Source organism: Saccostrea cucullata, unplaced genomic scaffold (assembly GCF_032062105.1).
Source record: "Saccostrea cucullata isolate Sc308-1 unplaced genomic scaffold, CSIRO_AGI_Scuc_v1 ctg85, whole genome shotgun sequence".
Classification (NCBI taxonomy): domain Eukaryota; kingdom Metazoa; phylum Mollusca; class Bivalvia; order Ostreida; family Ostreidae; genus Saccostrea; species Saccostrea cuccullata.
Genome location: NW_026929712.1, coordinates 277,501 through 294,021, shown reverse-complemented (window position 1 = coordinate 294,021; position 16,521 = coordinate 277,501). Strand labels below are relative to the sequence as shown.

At 31.5% G+C, this 16,521-nt stretch overlaps 1 pseudogene; it reads left to right on the top strand.

Annotated features, from left to right (window-relative positions):
• Positions 1–3,139: 3,139 nt before the first annotated feature.
• Positions 3,140–12,262, top strand: LOC134281981 (uncharacterized; annotated as a pseudogene).
• The last annotated feature ends 4,259 nt before the right edge of the window (positions 12,263–16,521 follow it).

Sequence of the window (16,521 nt, the reverse complement as noted above, 5' to 3'; positions counted from 1 at the left end):
CCTTCGACATTATTCATAAAGACATACTATGGAAATTATGCAGTCATACGGTACCCCATGATATCTAATAAATGTTATCAAGAGTTTTTATGTCAACTTAGAAATCAGAGTTGGAAATATCAGGCAAGAAAAATATTTAACAACTAACAAACTGTTTGGAGATCAAGTCAGTATGCAATAAGAACAAAGCTTAAACTATACAAAAGCTGAATTCTGCCTATTCTCTTGTATGGATCATAGTGTTGAAGAAGGATATAGAACGACCTGAAGCTGTTGACTTTCCAAACAAAGTCCCTGAGAAGGATCATAAGAATATTTTGGCCCAACACCATCTCAGATCAAGACCTTCTCAACAGCTACCTGCAAGAGGACATGGTTACAACCATCACCAGAAGACGCTAGAATTTGGCTATTTACGTAGAAGGGACTCAAACAGCATAGTAAAGAAAGCTCTCTTCTGGATACTCAAGGGAAAACGAAAGAGGGGAAGGCCATAAGTCACATGCCGAAAAACTGGAAGCTGAACTTAAAGACCTAAAGAGAAGCTGGGCACACTCCAAAAGCTAGCCAGTTACAGACAACGTCTGAGAACCCCCGTAACTGTCCTTAAAGGCGTCAAAGGCGGTGATCAAGTAAGTAAACATACAGACAACTAATACAACAACTACTTTAATTACTACATTTTTATTGTAAAACATTTCTATGTAAAATGCTAATACATAAAAATGAACTAGACAGTTGAACAAAATAAAATATTATTAGATTTCTTTCTCATTTGGAAAACTCATTGTTTATACATGTAGTATATTTTGACGATAAGGAACATTCAAATCGCCTTGACTTTGTACTAAAAAAGGTTACTTAAGGTACTCCAATCCTCAGGCTCTGTAATTCAGGTACAAACTAATTAACAATGCTCACAAAAATGTCTCTAAATTGTCAAAGTAATGTTTTTACCCTCGATGATTGTTCAAACTTTATCTTTAAGTTCATGAAAATCATATCTTTCTTCTTTAACGTAAAATTTAAAATTTGAGTATATTGATTGGGAGCATATTAATCTTTTTTAAAAGTGCAATACATATTTTGATAGCCAGGTAAATATTTTTTGCAGTTTATAAGCCCCTTAACACTAAAATAAATAAAGAAGCTTGTAAACAGTTTCTTAACACGGCAACATAAATTAAACAGACCCATGGACCATAAAATGTAGACAAACTCAATTTTGATTTCAGTCTTACTTTTCTACTTTTATGAAAGTGAGACTTAGATTAAATGTGAGCTCTTCGAAGTTATATATCCTCGGAGCCAGTAAATATAAATATAAAAATAAATGAATATTTGAAGGGAGATAATCTTCATTACAAGTTAAAAGCTTGGACATAACAGAAAAACCACTATGAAAATGGATCTAAAAAAACATACAGATATGAATTATCCACAAGAAAAATTGGCAGAGATGAACGAAAAAAGTTCACTGAGGAAAAAAAAAAACAATTCACATGCCGACAAAAGAAGAGGCCTGAATTTTTTTTTTTTTTTTTTTATTTTTTTCTTCAGATTTTGTGTGGTCGATCTCTGCAACTCCTGCGCCATGAAACAAAATAACCATTATCATTCATTACTATACAACATGTTAGACGTTAAACTCCAATGAAGATATTTGTAGATTGCTTTAAAATTCTCAATTAGGCATAAATTTACATTTAGTGCACATAGGAGCAATAAAGTTGGAAATACAACTATATGCATTTCTAAACCCATATGCAATGACTTAGGGGGGAAATTAGGGAGACAATTTTTCTTTCGAAAAGAATTTTAAACATTGTATAAGAAGCTCGGATCACAATAAAATTCTACAGACTAGTGCGTTCAGGTCCAATAAATTCCAAAAATTTACCTTGGTATAAAGGGCTCATTTAGCATATAAATCAACAACAGCAAATACCCTTCTGATCTTTTAACTGGGACGGGTCATTGTTTACAGGTAAGTTTTTCATTTATTTGAACAACAAGTGTTTTATTATGTTTACAAAACGAGGAACACTTTTGTAATGTAAGATTGTATAATTTTGTTTTCAGCAGGATGAATGTATGTTGGAAACTGACAGTGGCTCTTGTGTTATTTTTTATAAATGAAGGTATGAGTGATGTATATTTATTGATATAAAAGTTCCTTTAGAATAATAAAAACTAGATAAACTATTGTATTTACATTACAAACATGTTTTTAAAAATGCTTGAAGTGAAGTGATCTTTGTTGTTTCAAACGTAAACCATGACCTTCGGATAGATTTTTAAGAACTTTTTCAATGGTTGACACCGTTCCACTTCATTTATTTTTCTGCGCAACATTGTTTTCTTTTCATCTTAAATCAATTTTCCTGTTCTTATTTATAAAAAAAAATGCTTTATCAATTTTTTCTCATATGGCCGATATCAGCCATGTCATTCTACAACTAAATGAAGTGTAGAATGTCAGTGCTATGTAATTATACCCGTAGGTAAAAAAAAAAATGATATATCCTTATCCTATAGATTAACCAAAACAATACCTCAAGATGTCTTATTTTGTTGCACCCTTTGTGTTCTTACTTCTGTTTCCAGATGCAGATACTTTTTGTATTTGAAGATTTTTTTAATTGCAGATAAGAACAAACCGTCAATTAATAACACGTATATATAGTTCACATCATCCCAGCAATGTCGTGACAGTGCTGAAATCTTGGTTTACACATTGTAGACTTTACTCAAGCAATGAGTAACCTGACAAAGCAATCTGTACATAGCACTGACATTCTACACTTAATTTAACTGAGTATAAAAATAGAGTTGACGTATCTAAGCTCTAAGAAAATATATACTGTAAAATATAATGACAAGGCTGATATCGGTCATCATAAAATCAAAGGTTTAGATAGCTTTCTTAAATACATGTAATTAGAAAAAAATAAAATCTTTTAAAATTTTTTTCAAATAAAAGATAATACCAAGTATGTATAGTTAATCTGAATTTGTTTTTATTTTATTTTCAAGGTGAAGGATTGTCATCTGATCTCGATAACCTACGGAAGGAATTTGGGGAGTGGTATATCCATTGATCATGCTGAACCAACCCCGTGGAAGGTGATTCATACCTCAATAGGCGTTTTCAAATACAATGACCGGGTGGAAGATTTTTCATATCGCAGGTTTCAAAATGAATTTGTACGAAATATTTTTGCTTTTTTATTTTGAATCGAAAATTCTAAAAATGTAAAATATTAATTTGACAAGATATAAAAGTGCAACGTTTGAGAACATAAATTTTATACCGTAAGTTTTAAAATCAAAATATATGTATATCTAAATCAAAAAATCTATTTTAAGATAGCATGTAAATTATCTGATATTACAATTTACAGAAAAATAACTATTTGTAAAATGTTTCATTTTAGGACGATCTTTTTGGCTTTCTTACTAAATTGAGCCCTATTAATTATGAACAACTTACAACAGGGGAAAAGACAGATTTCGAAATCTTAAATGACACATTAACGACGGTTATGAATGGATTTCAATGGAAAGAGTAAGTATACAAGTAATTTTTTTTTTCATAAATGAAACTGAAAAACACGATGTAAAACACAATTTTTTTATCCATTCAAAGCCAAATGCAAAATGATTTTATTTTCTTAAAAACATCTACTTTTTACACAACTGATTTTCAAATTATTTAGGCTTCAGAAATCTTGAAATTTTATAATTCTATTCTTTGCATTTTATTGTGTTATTCAATTTAGCTACATGGCATTGAATCCTGTTAACTTCCTTAAAGGCCCGCACACATTTCTTCCACATTATGTACAAAAAACACCACTTGACACAGTGGGTGACTATGAAAACTACCTAAGTAGACTGGAGGCATATCCAAATGAGGTAATTCCTGGCATTCTGATCATTATATAACTTGAATATTAAATAATAATGAATAAATTTAAGACTATTCATCATATCGTTTGAATAAATTATTTTATAAATATTAATAACGATATTTAGATATCAAAATACACATTGTTGAAATGACTTTGGGTATAATTCTTTATATCATAATCAACAAATATTTAATGTATAAATCGTTTTCCATTTCAGATTGACCAAATGATAATACGATTTAATAAATCAATAGAATATGGACGAACTTATCATAATGTTTCGGTGGTATGTATAAAAACTTCAGATCATTCAACAATATGGTTCAAACATTCCAATACCAGATGGAATATAAATGGATAGTCGTAAATATTTCTTTAAAAATATTTCATAATAAAACTTGCACAATCTCAAATATGATAAACTAATATGATTTTTTTTACACTAAAAACTTTAAAATCTTACTAAATTTACAGGAAACAAAGAACTTTATAGTAAAAATTAATCCAGGCAATGAATGAATGAATGATTTACTGATTGTTGTTCAACGTCCCTCTCGAGATTTTTTCACTTGTATGGAGACGCCAACACTTGCGGGTAGAGAACTAGAAATTTTATCCTATGCTCAGTACTCAGGGCCATTGAGCAGGGAGGGGTATTTTTTGTGCCATGACCAGCACCTACTGCGACACGGAACCTCGGTTTCTACGTTCTCATCCGAAGGACCGGTCTCCATGTCCCACAGTGGGATTCGAACCCACGATGTAAGGATCTACTCCTTACTTCACGACGCTCTAATGCAGACGCTCTAACCACTGCGCCACGCGGGCGACCAGACAATAAATGAAATTGAAAAAAAGATTGGAGATTAGTTTGATTTTTTTAATATTTTCCCCATAATCTTTCTTTTTTTAATTTCAGAGTCGTGTTCCCGGAGCTATAGATGGCCTTCTTAAAGGTGCAAGCAATACAAGCTTTGTTCTCTACACACCATTTCTAGATAAACTGACAAACCTTGAAACGGTCAATGATTCCAGAAAGTAAGTTTTTTTGTATTTTTTCTATAAAAAAATTATAGCATTTCATTTCTTTTATCGCCATTTATTGAAATTGGCTATTTGACACAAAATTTGAAATATCTTTTTTAAGAAAGGTCCTCATATGACTTTCCATGGAGTGGAGTCTGTATATTCATGACTGTGGTAGTCTATTACATGTATTAAACTTATTATAATAACTAAAAACGGGGCATTTAAAGTTCAATTAATAGTAAATCCTGTGCGCATTTGATTTAAAAAAAGGCTAGTTTTATTTACAAAAACTTTTAGTTTACGTACGCAATAATGAGGAGACTTTTGTTTACGTACGTAATAATGAGATGACATTTCACCATTTTCCAATACTAATAAATGGTGCATTCTAAGTTTTCAATATTGATCATTAATAAATCGATTTATCCATTAAATAGAATTTGTCGTGAAATCTTATACAAACCAAGATACTAGTATTCAAACGAATATTAACCTTCGCAATCAACAAAAAGCTTTTCGTTAAATATTTAGGCATAATCAACATTGAAAAGGTTTTACCAGTAAAAGTTTAAGATAGTGAACAAAAGAACAAAATATAAAAGTTTCAGAAAAATTGAATTTGAGGAAAAATTTGACCTATCTATTTGGTCCTACCTTAAGGTCTGACACACCTGTTTTATATTCGGATATTTTACGAAAAAAAGGCATTGATGGTAAGATGTGCGATGACTTCAACATTTAAATTGCAAACTTCCGTTACTTATGTAGCAATATACCCTAATCAACAGCTTAGTATTGGGTTTATGTCTTTCAATTGAGTCGAAAAACAAGACCATGCTCTACGAATAAACAATTTCTGAAACGGGGCAAGCTATTGACAAGCAACATGAAACAAGGATAAACAGACTTGTTTTAAATCAACATTTCACAATTCTTTTGGTAGATACAATGACTTTGCAAGCAAAACAACCTATCACTGAGTCAAATGTTGGCTGACGTTTTTCATACTACTTATTGGGCCATTTATTTACACTCTAAATTGTTTACGGGTTTCCAAAAAAGCACACGGCAGTTGTGACCGGTATGGGTTGCTAATTTTGAAATGACATCTGATCCCACCGCCGATGCATTTGCCCCGGAATGGTATAGAGATAAATCGACTTTGGCCTTAAATATTGTTTATTATCTCCAACTTTTATCAACAGAAATTTTAAAAAGTTTCTTATTAGTCTGATTCATAGCCCTGACTCTCCAAACTGCTTTCAATTTTTATACAGCGAATAAAAATACATTTTTATAACAGATCAGTGCTGAGAGAAAGAGCCGAGATGGCTGTCCAATCCATCATCCAGAAATTTAGAGACTTAAAAAGTTACCTTGAAAATGTACGTTATTACCAGTATAATTATATACAATACAAGGTTTGACTTTTTTTTTCAAATACATCCTGTTACCAGATATCCAGATACCATTCTTTTAATTATTATTGAACATAACTTGTAATTTCATTCTCTGTTCATTTTTTTTTTATGAAATTCTAACTCCGAATATATCCCGTTATGTTAGAAATAAATTACGTTTCCTTCCAATTTCATTTGCAAAGGTGTATTTCTACCATGTAAGAAGTGGTTATGGTGTTAATAGCTGGGATAATGGAGGTGAATTCTACAAAGAATGCCTACGTTGGCATCTCTCTCTGGATCTAACACCGGAAGAAGTTCATCACATGGGTTTACAGGAAGTGGAGAGAATTTCAGCGTCAATGAAAAAGGTGAGACGAATTCAATAGTGTAAAGATATCTGGTTGAAATTCATTTTTAAATTATGTTATAATAAAAATATTGTTTGTTTTCCTTAAGGTCTTGATGAAACTTAATCATAAGGGTTCCGTAAAAGAGTTTTTTGATAGCCTTAAAAATAATCCTGCGTATGTTTTCCAAACTGCGGTAAGAATACTTCACAGAATATAATTTATGTCTTCTAATGCTTAGAGGAAAGATCACCGCAGCTTGCTTCTGCTAATTTTGTAAAAGTCAAATGTTTCTTATTAATCTGGAAAATATTAACCATTTTTTGACATGAGCTAACATGCAAATTGTTTCAATTTTAGGATGAAATGATACAGTGGTTTAAGAATGCACTTACAAACGAAATTAATCCCAAGTTGTCAATTTAATTAATTTATTTAAAGACATTCCTGATTTACCAGTAGAGTAAGTGTTCAATATTTTTAAATGAATGCACTTACAAACGAAATATATATATATATATATATATATATATATATATATATATATATATATATATATATATATAATATATATCGCGATTCTTTTGGATAGTGGGTGTGTTAACATCTGTATGTGTTGTCAACATGTATATTTGAATAGGACTGAAACGATACAATTTTTTCTATATAACGATACGTATTATGATCTTTGAGTCATGATACGATATGTATCACGATATGTGTAACTGGTTATAACATCTTTTTTTGCATTGAAATAAAGAAAACATTTCGCATTATTCGAAGTAGTGGTGTATCTGTTGAAAAACAAAATTCTTTTAATCAAGCGGTGTGAATAATTATTTATTTCATATTTATAATTTGCATATTTTTTATATGTTAAACCCAAAATGCTAAATAAACAAAAAAAATATAAGCCAGTTTTTTTTAACAATATTTCGATATTTCTTCATACAATGTGTATGTATAAATATGCGTATCGTCCCCATACAGAATCGATATCATCGATATATCGTCCCAGCCCTATATCTAATAATACTTGCATTACCATGCTTATATATGTATTAAACAATTGTTTTAATAGTATAAAGCCAAACCCAGCAGGGGGAATTACTGGCGTGTACGTGCCAGGACCAGCAGATGGATCAAGACCCGGGGAATTCCTTGTCAACGTTAATCACCCGAATAAATCGTACGTGACTCTTTTAATTATGTTTATAAAATATAAGTTTAAAAATTCAAATCAAACAGATCTTCTTTATCCTATAATTTGAAAAAGTGGATTTATTTTCTTCAAGTTTTTGCAAATTAGAACTTAGATTAAAGGAATGAGCAGGTTTGAAAGAATTTTCATGGCATTTAACCTAGCTAAGGTTTTGTTTTTTGCAGTAATGTATTTTTTTTACCTTCTGTTCAATCACAGGATCTTTGTTATTTCACTTGTACGAACTTTAATAATATAAACTCATGTTCTAGAGTCATTGATTATTTTTACTTTCAACTTGTGTAATATAAAATATAAGTAATCTGGTTTGAAGCATAACTTTTCTTCAGTTGAGGTGGTTAAAATATTATAGAGCGTTCTAAAAATGTCTTTGTTTTCTTTACAGACTTTCAATCACATTTATGCCTTTACTTATCCATGAAACAAATCCAGGTCATCATTTACAGGTAATCAGATTTCAGAAAAATACTATTCACTTTTTCTGATACCTCAAACGTTTACATGAAAGTAAAATTGATTACTTTGGGTTTTTTTTAAAAGATAAGTGTTGCGTCGACTGCTAAAATCCCTAATTATAGGAAATACAAGGATGGACATTACTTCAACGTTCCCTTTGAGGTTCCTTCTTATACAGCATATATTGAGGTATCATGGAAGTTAATCCGTGTTTATTTTAATCGATCACAGTAGCCTACTGGTAGGGCGCTAGTCCTGAGTTCGATTCTTGTATTCAGTAATGTTTGAAAATACAGAAGTTGCACGCTTGCTCATTAAAATGGCTATGAAAGTAAGAGTATTTAATAACAGTTTTACTTTCATCTTCGTCAGCTTAAAACTATGTAAAATATAACATTAATTACTCTTCTTTCATTATTAACTATGATATACCAGTATGTCACTATGTTTTCAGGGTTGGGCATTGTATGCCGAATCACTTGGTGAGGAAATGAACTTGTACAAAACTGACTATGACCTGTGAGTATATGTTTGCATAATATCAAAGATGGTTAATTTTCAAAACATAGATGAAACAAAAAAAAGAGAGTGTAATGTGTTCATTTATAATTGCAATTGGTTTTTATTATTAAATGTTCTCTATTCCAGCATGGGAAGATATAGGACTGAAATATTTAGAGCAGCTCGACTTGTTGTCGATACAGGGCTACACTATTTCAAGTAAGTTAAGAATAATCTACCAATAATCTTGCAAGCTTATCTAATTAAAATTAGACTTTGATCTTTGAGCTGCTCCAACTAAATCACTACACAAAGATCAACGATCAATATCTTAATTAGATTGCTTGTATACATGTATAAACTTAGATGGCTTGATCTATTGAAAAGTGAAAAAGTTTGCAAAATTAGATAATAAATATTGGGTTTTTCTTTCATTTGTACTCAGACATACGCATATTATTGATGCTAAATATATGCCCTTTTGAAAGTTGTTTCTTGAGGAAATAATAAAATGAACTTTGAATTCAATTCAAATCTTTATTTCTTATGCCATATGGCACATCAGACAATTACATATATCATAATCAAGGTATACATATATTCAAATTTTTCAGTTATATAATAAATATTTACATACATATTATATGTTACAACAATTTAATAAATCTATTCTTCGTTCTGAAGCGTTGAACAAAACTTTTCTCAATTTAGACATTTCTTTGACATTTTGAACAATTAACAATTGGATAAAAATAAAGACACTAGCTTTTTAACATAATGCTATTTGATAAATTGAATTCTGAAATCTTGATATACAGGATATTTTAACATTAAATGGAATTCGTCTTCTACATCACTCAAGTCACATAATAAACATATTTAGCATATAGATCTCAGTCAAGATCACAATATCATTGACCTAGGTGTTATTTGATAGAAGTTAAATAGTGAAGTATGCATAATAAACATGGAATCTCTATCTCCTATAGTTCAAAAGTTATTCCAAAAGTTTGAAAAAGCTATTTTTAGCATCCAGGTCATAGTCAAGGTCATAAAGTCAATGACCTTGGTGACATTTGAAAGAGCTTAATTAGTGGAGAATGCATACCGAATATGACGTATCTAGCTCTCATGGTACAAAAGTTATGGCAAAGGTTAACGTTGACAACAGACAGAGAAACAGATAAACAGACAGACAGGACAAAAACAATATACATCCCGATCTATCTTTCCAGGCGCATAATTATAATATCTCAGGATATCCAGTTTTTTTCTGTCAAGTGCACGCTAGTTTAAGATCATATCACTGAATGATTTAGCTTTTATGTTGAATGTTATTGTCTTTTTTGTAGCTGGACACGAGATCAAGCAATGCAATACCTCGTTAACCACACCTCGGCTGATGAAGTCTTGTTAGCAAGAGAAATCGATCGATATATAACAATTCCAGGTCAAGCATGTGCATACAAAATTGGGGAGCTCAAAATAAAAGAATTGCGAATAAAGGCACAAGATGAACTGGGTATAGTTTTTAAACGTTTTTGTTATTTACATTTAGAATTTCGTGATTTTTTTTAGCAAAATATACTGTAAAAATATTGTTATAAAATGTTTGATCAAGTTGCCAACTCATTCTTTTCATCTTTACATTCGACTTCTTCTATTGTTAAAAAAATAGTTTTTACAATAGCAAATCTTCAAAACTTTTTAAGGATAAAATCTAGACTAATCTTCAAATTAGTACGCTATCTTAAAATATTAGAATAAGTAAACTAAAAAGTACCAATAAAACTATTTTACATGTGTAAAAATATATTACAAATATGTCAACTGTGCATTTTACATGCATTATTTGATTCGAAAACTTATTTTCATACTTAAATGGATTGAGCATTATTATTTAAGTTGTTTAAGATATCACTATTTTTATTGTGATATTTCTACATTTATAAATATATTACAAATATGTCAACTGTGCATTTTACATGCATTATTTGTGAAAACTATTTGGATTGAGCATTATTATTTAAGTTGTACATATTTTTAATATTTCTTTTTTTTTGATTCAAGGAAACAAATTTGACATCAAAGACTTCCATTCGACAATTTTGAAAGATGGCGCGCTTCCTCTGCGTACCCTGGAGAAACATGTCATTCAATGGATCGCCGAAACGAAGAACAAAACTACCGAAACGAAAGAGAATAATTGTATTTCCGGGTCCTCTGTACTACATTTTAACTTACAATTGTTTCTCTTTACTAGTATCTACTTTGCTCTAACGGTACAATCCTAGATTTAACCCAACAACTGGCCTTTTTGCTGTTTAAAATGTACATACTGTCGTATTTTTTCATTAATGTTCATTTCGTTATTCATTTGAATTAAATGTTTATCCTGCCCAATCAAACAAAAACTATGATGTGCAAAATGCAAACATGTCAATTTTCTATCCCGCTATAACTTCAAAAGTATATGCAGTATATAATTTACAATATTGTGATATTGCTTACTTTTTTATTTCTTTATGTACATCTAGACACTCTATATTGTTGCTTTGTTCTAGAATGTAAATTAAAAAACAAATCAGTTGAACCCTGATAAATTAAGGTTGACTTAGCGTATAAGAAGAACGAAAGGAGTAGTTGCCAGTCCATTACCAGTTATTCAGATGTCTTGAATACTATACAAGTTTCTATGTTTCACATCCAAGCAATGCTAAAGATATCGAGGTTTAACTCATAATAAAAGCTTTTGTAAAGACGATAAAATTAAATAAGTATGATCAATATTGAAACTTCAATCATATTTCAAACATATATGCATACACTATTTCCATTACCAGATGTATATGTTTTTAAAACATTCATTTCGATTAATAAATTTACATTCTCATGAAAGATCAATGGTCATCATTTTACTAAACCACTATAAAACATCGCCTTCTATTGAAAAAATATAATTAGGATCTTTTATATTATCCGGAAGGATGACAAAGGCAATGCATGTGTCCAATTATCTCTATTATATATGCAATTATGCATACAGTGTATATATATCTAATTGAAGAATAAGAACTGTTTTACACAACTAAATTTTTACGGTTTTTTTGTGACTATTTTATTTTTCAATTTTTCATATTAAATTTTTCATAGGAGCAAAACATAGAAGCCTGCCTTCATCATTTAAGCGATTTCTGATAAATGTTAATGAATGTTAATAAGACAGCTGCAGAATATATGCAAAGTCACTTGTACGAGTTTTGAATCGGTACGTTTTAGATATATTTCTATATTCAAAGTTGTAAAACATGTATTTATGTGTAACATTTTAAATAGTGTACTTTTCAATTTCTTCAAATAGACAATCAATAATAAAATAAAAATAATCTGTTCTCAAGACTTTTTTCTAGCTCGAATCGTGTCTATTCTTATGTTAATCTTTAATTCATTTTTTAGACCATGATATAAATGTATTCCCTGATCGTTCTTGACATACTTTCATATTAATATCACTAATTAAACTTGTACTAAAATAAGGATAGGACTTTTAGGAATGTTTTCGTATGAAGTAATGTGAAAAGGGTGAATCTGATTTGCGTCCCACTCTTTCCCTCGGGATCATGCTTTGAACAGATTTAAATCAACACACCACTATGTCATAAAACTTTCTCAAAACTATCATTTTTTGCCCAGCGGTTCTTGACAAGAAGAACAGTAAGTGAAGCAACCCTATTTTTCCCTTTTCTTGATATCTCCTCGTGGAAGGGTCATGGCCTTTCATTTCTATGTTCGAACAATATCTAATACGAGGTAAATTATTGACAAACAAGTTGATGAAACAAGAATATCAGCAGTCTCGTTTAAAGTCATTATTTCGCAAGTTCTATGGTCGATACAATGACAATGTCAGCAAATACAACTTATCATTGAGTCGAATGCTGACTGATGTTTTTCATACTAATTTGTAATTCATTATTTATACACTGAATTGACGACGGATTTTCCGTTATTTCCCCGAACATGACAAGGAGCACACGACGGGTGTGACCGGTTAGCAGGGGAAGTTTACTCCTCCGTGGCACCCGATCCCACCTCTGATGTTTCTGGACGTCTGTGTTTGCTCTGCTCTTATTTTGTATTGTTTTATTGACTTTGATATTGAATACTGTTCGTTATCTCCATATTCTTCTCTTGATACATTTTGAATTCACTTTTTCAAGGAAGCTTTGAACAGATTAGATTTTGTTAAAATTGTTTTGAAATTCTAGAAAAGGAATTGATATTATTTTCAGTAAACTGAGAGATTGGCCGGAAAGACAAATTCCAGAAACTGGTGATGAGAACATCATCATAGAATTTTCTATACATTGCAGTGGGTAACTTCTGCAAGGGAAAAAGACATGAGCTGTTAAAATGTCGACCTTGGCTGCTGTTTTCTTGTTCTTGTATAATTTGTATGACAGAAATTGTTTTTCTCTCAGCGTCCCAGTTATATCGGAAAGGTTAAATAATGTTTCTGCCTGTACAAAATTACCTTGTAATTCGTTCATATGTTGTTTTTATAAATCCGTGATGTACACATAAAACGTGCACAAAATATCTCATCTTTATCGATAAACAGATGTTACCAATGCCATTTTGAATCGGAGGATCAAAATATGTCTTCAGAAATATCCATTCTACAATTCTTCCTTTTCGTGTGATTATAGAAAAAAGTCCGACCATTAGCAAAAACTGAGGAATAGGAATGGGAAACAACATATTGGTGCACTTTCACTGCATTCCGAACGAATGCTAATGATGAGAAATTACTAGTAATTTACACTGTTATCATTTTCTTTTAAAAAGTATGCATTCATTATGTAATGTATATTTTTTGTTATCTCCTCGCGCAACTTATTTACTTTTTAGGTGCACTTAATTCTTGAAAGTTATAAGAACATTCATAAGTTTCAATGACCCCACTATAATGTTGTCATTTTTTTAAACAAAAAATATCTCTTCCTCGGGAATGCTCAGATTTTATGCATATTGCATGCAACTGTGTGATATACTCAGGTCGATAAATTACAGATAGGTGATATACTTTTGCTAGAAATAAGAGAAACTGTCCAATTATGTGTGCATCTATGCCCCTACAAAGACGTTAGGCACATTAGTTTTTTAAATCCTCCACCCAAGATGATATCAACCTTGGCTCTTGTTATAAATATGATATTATTGTATCTTCTTTAACATCCATTTCGAAAAGTTTTCCTCGTATGGAGAATTACCATGAAGCTTCTGTCGCGAGAAGATGCTCTTAAGAACCCTTTGAGCTTTCGCAATGAAATTTTGCATACCAACTCCCTATAGCCTAATAAAGAACCCTATCGATTTTGAGGTCAAAGGACTAGCCTAAGATAAATCAAAGTACTCAGAAGTACAGAGAGCCGGGCTCATTTACAGAGTAGAATGAATTTCTTACATGAATCACGTTTATATTCTGATGAAAAAATTATTTTAAAACTATCAATATAAATGATAGACACTGACAGTGAGTTTTTCAATCCTAATACCACGGTCCGATTTTGTCAGAATCAGAATTAATCTGCTACCGCAGCTGAATGTAAACAAACAGGCCAGTCTGGTTCCCTCTCCTGATTTACCTCGTATGTGTAGAGAACTACGATACTGATTATCAAAAATCCTTACGCTAATGAACTATGTTCTTTGACTTAGGACTGAAGTTTTCAAAGTCATTACTACTAATGTTTATTTATATAGATAAAACTTTGTTTAATTTTTGTTGCTTTATTCAGCGTTTGAGAGTAAGAACTATATTTTTGCACGTAACTTTAAAATGGCGACTATGGCGTTGACTTCCTGCCTTGAACAGGATCACTTAAGGCGGCAATTGCTCTTTGAGCTATAAGCCCGGCTAAAATTTAATAAATTCTTTCTATTTTAACACTTTTCGCGCGATATCTCGAGAATCCTTCGCGCATTTGCAATGAAATTTTACATGTAGCAACTCACTGTGGCCTAAGGAAAACCCCTATTGATTTTGAGATCAAAAGGTCAAGGTTGAAGGTCGTAATTCATGCATTTCGTCTGTGTGTAAAACTTTCGTTTTCGGGCGATATCTCAAGAAGCTTTATAGCTTTGACAATGAAATTTTATGAAATCTTATACCAAACCTTTCTAGGGCCTCTCTCACCCCTCTCAAAGTGTGCGGCCCCGTTTATTTAAAAAAATATTTATTAGGGCCGATATTAAAAGTCGCTTGGCACAATTTAAGCACAGAGGCATGAGAAGAGTAATGACGTATAATTCAGGTTGTCGACTGACTTTATATTCTTATTACATTTATTAGAACTGCTTATTAAAGGCTAAATTAGACACAATGTACTGTGTAAGTGACCTAATGTTTGTATTTAAAATGCAATAAATGCAAGTACATGTACATTTGTGATGTAGGGATGTGACTCATCTAACATATAAGAGCTCCCAGGTTCGTTTTCCGTATGAACCTTTTTTATATTGAATTGTGTGTGTGTGTGTGGGGGGGGGGGGGGTTACTACATGAAAATATTCATCAAGTGAAATGAAGACGATTTGATCCGCTTTTTCAGTGTGATGAAAATTCCATATAAAAAGAGTCTTCTATACACATAATAAGGAATAAGCAATCAAATATTTATATCCATATTGGCATTTTTATTTGCTTCAAACAAAATTTAATAATTCTACAAATTCAGGGGGTTGACTTCGGGAATCGTCCGTCTACATGGTCAATGCACAGGACCAGTTGGTATGTGACCAATCAATAGGGGATGTAAACTATACTCCATTACACCAAATCCCACTTTTAAATGTTTCTACAGGTCCGTGTTTGCCCTACCATTTATCTGTTGTTGTTATGGACTTTTAAAAGTATTTACAAACAACTGATGCACATAGCAAATCCGTTATTCCTCTCATTTGTTTTTGGGGCATCATACTGCTTATCTGCATCATGTTTATCTATACTTCATCTCGTATATATTATTTTTTAGCTTGTTTACACCATATTCAGTTGTAGAGTTAAATATCAACAAGAGGCCCATGGGCCACATCGCTCATCTGAGCACTGTGGCTAGGAAAAAGTAGAAATTGGTTTATAATTTATTAATTTAAATCCAAAAGTAGTCCCAATACCAATCCTGGCTTTGCTATTCTTGATAAGATGATTTTTAAAGAAGTTTCCTATATATGTCTATGAAAAACATTGGTCGGCCATTCTGGCCCCGCCCTACCCCCGGGGTCATGATTTGAACAAACTTGAATCTACACTACCTGAGGATGCTTCCATATAAATATGATCAATTATGGCTTTGTGATTCTTGAGAAGAAGATTTTTAAAGAATTTTCCTATATATTTCTATGTAAAACTTTGGGTCGGTCATTGTGGCCCGGCCCTATCCCCGGGGGTCATGATTTGAATAAATTTGAATCTACGCTTCCTGAGGATGCTTCCATATAAATACGATCAATTATGGCTTTGCAATTCTTGAGAAGAAGATTTTTAAAGAATTTTCCTTTATATTTCAACGTAAAACTTTGGTTGGCCATTGTGGCCACGCCCTACCCCCGGGGGTCATGATTTGAACAAACTTGAATCTACACTA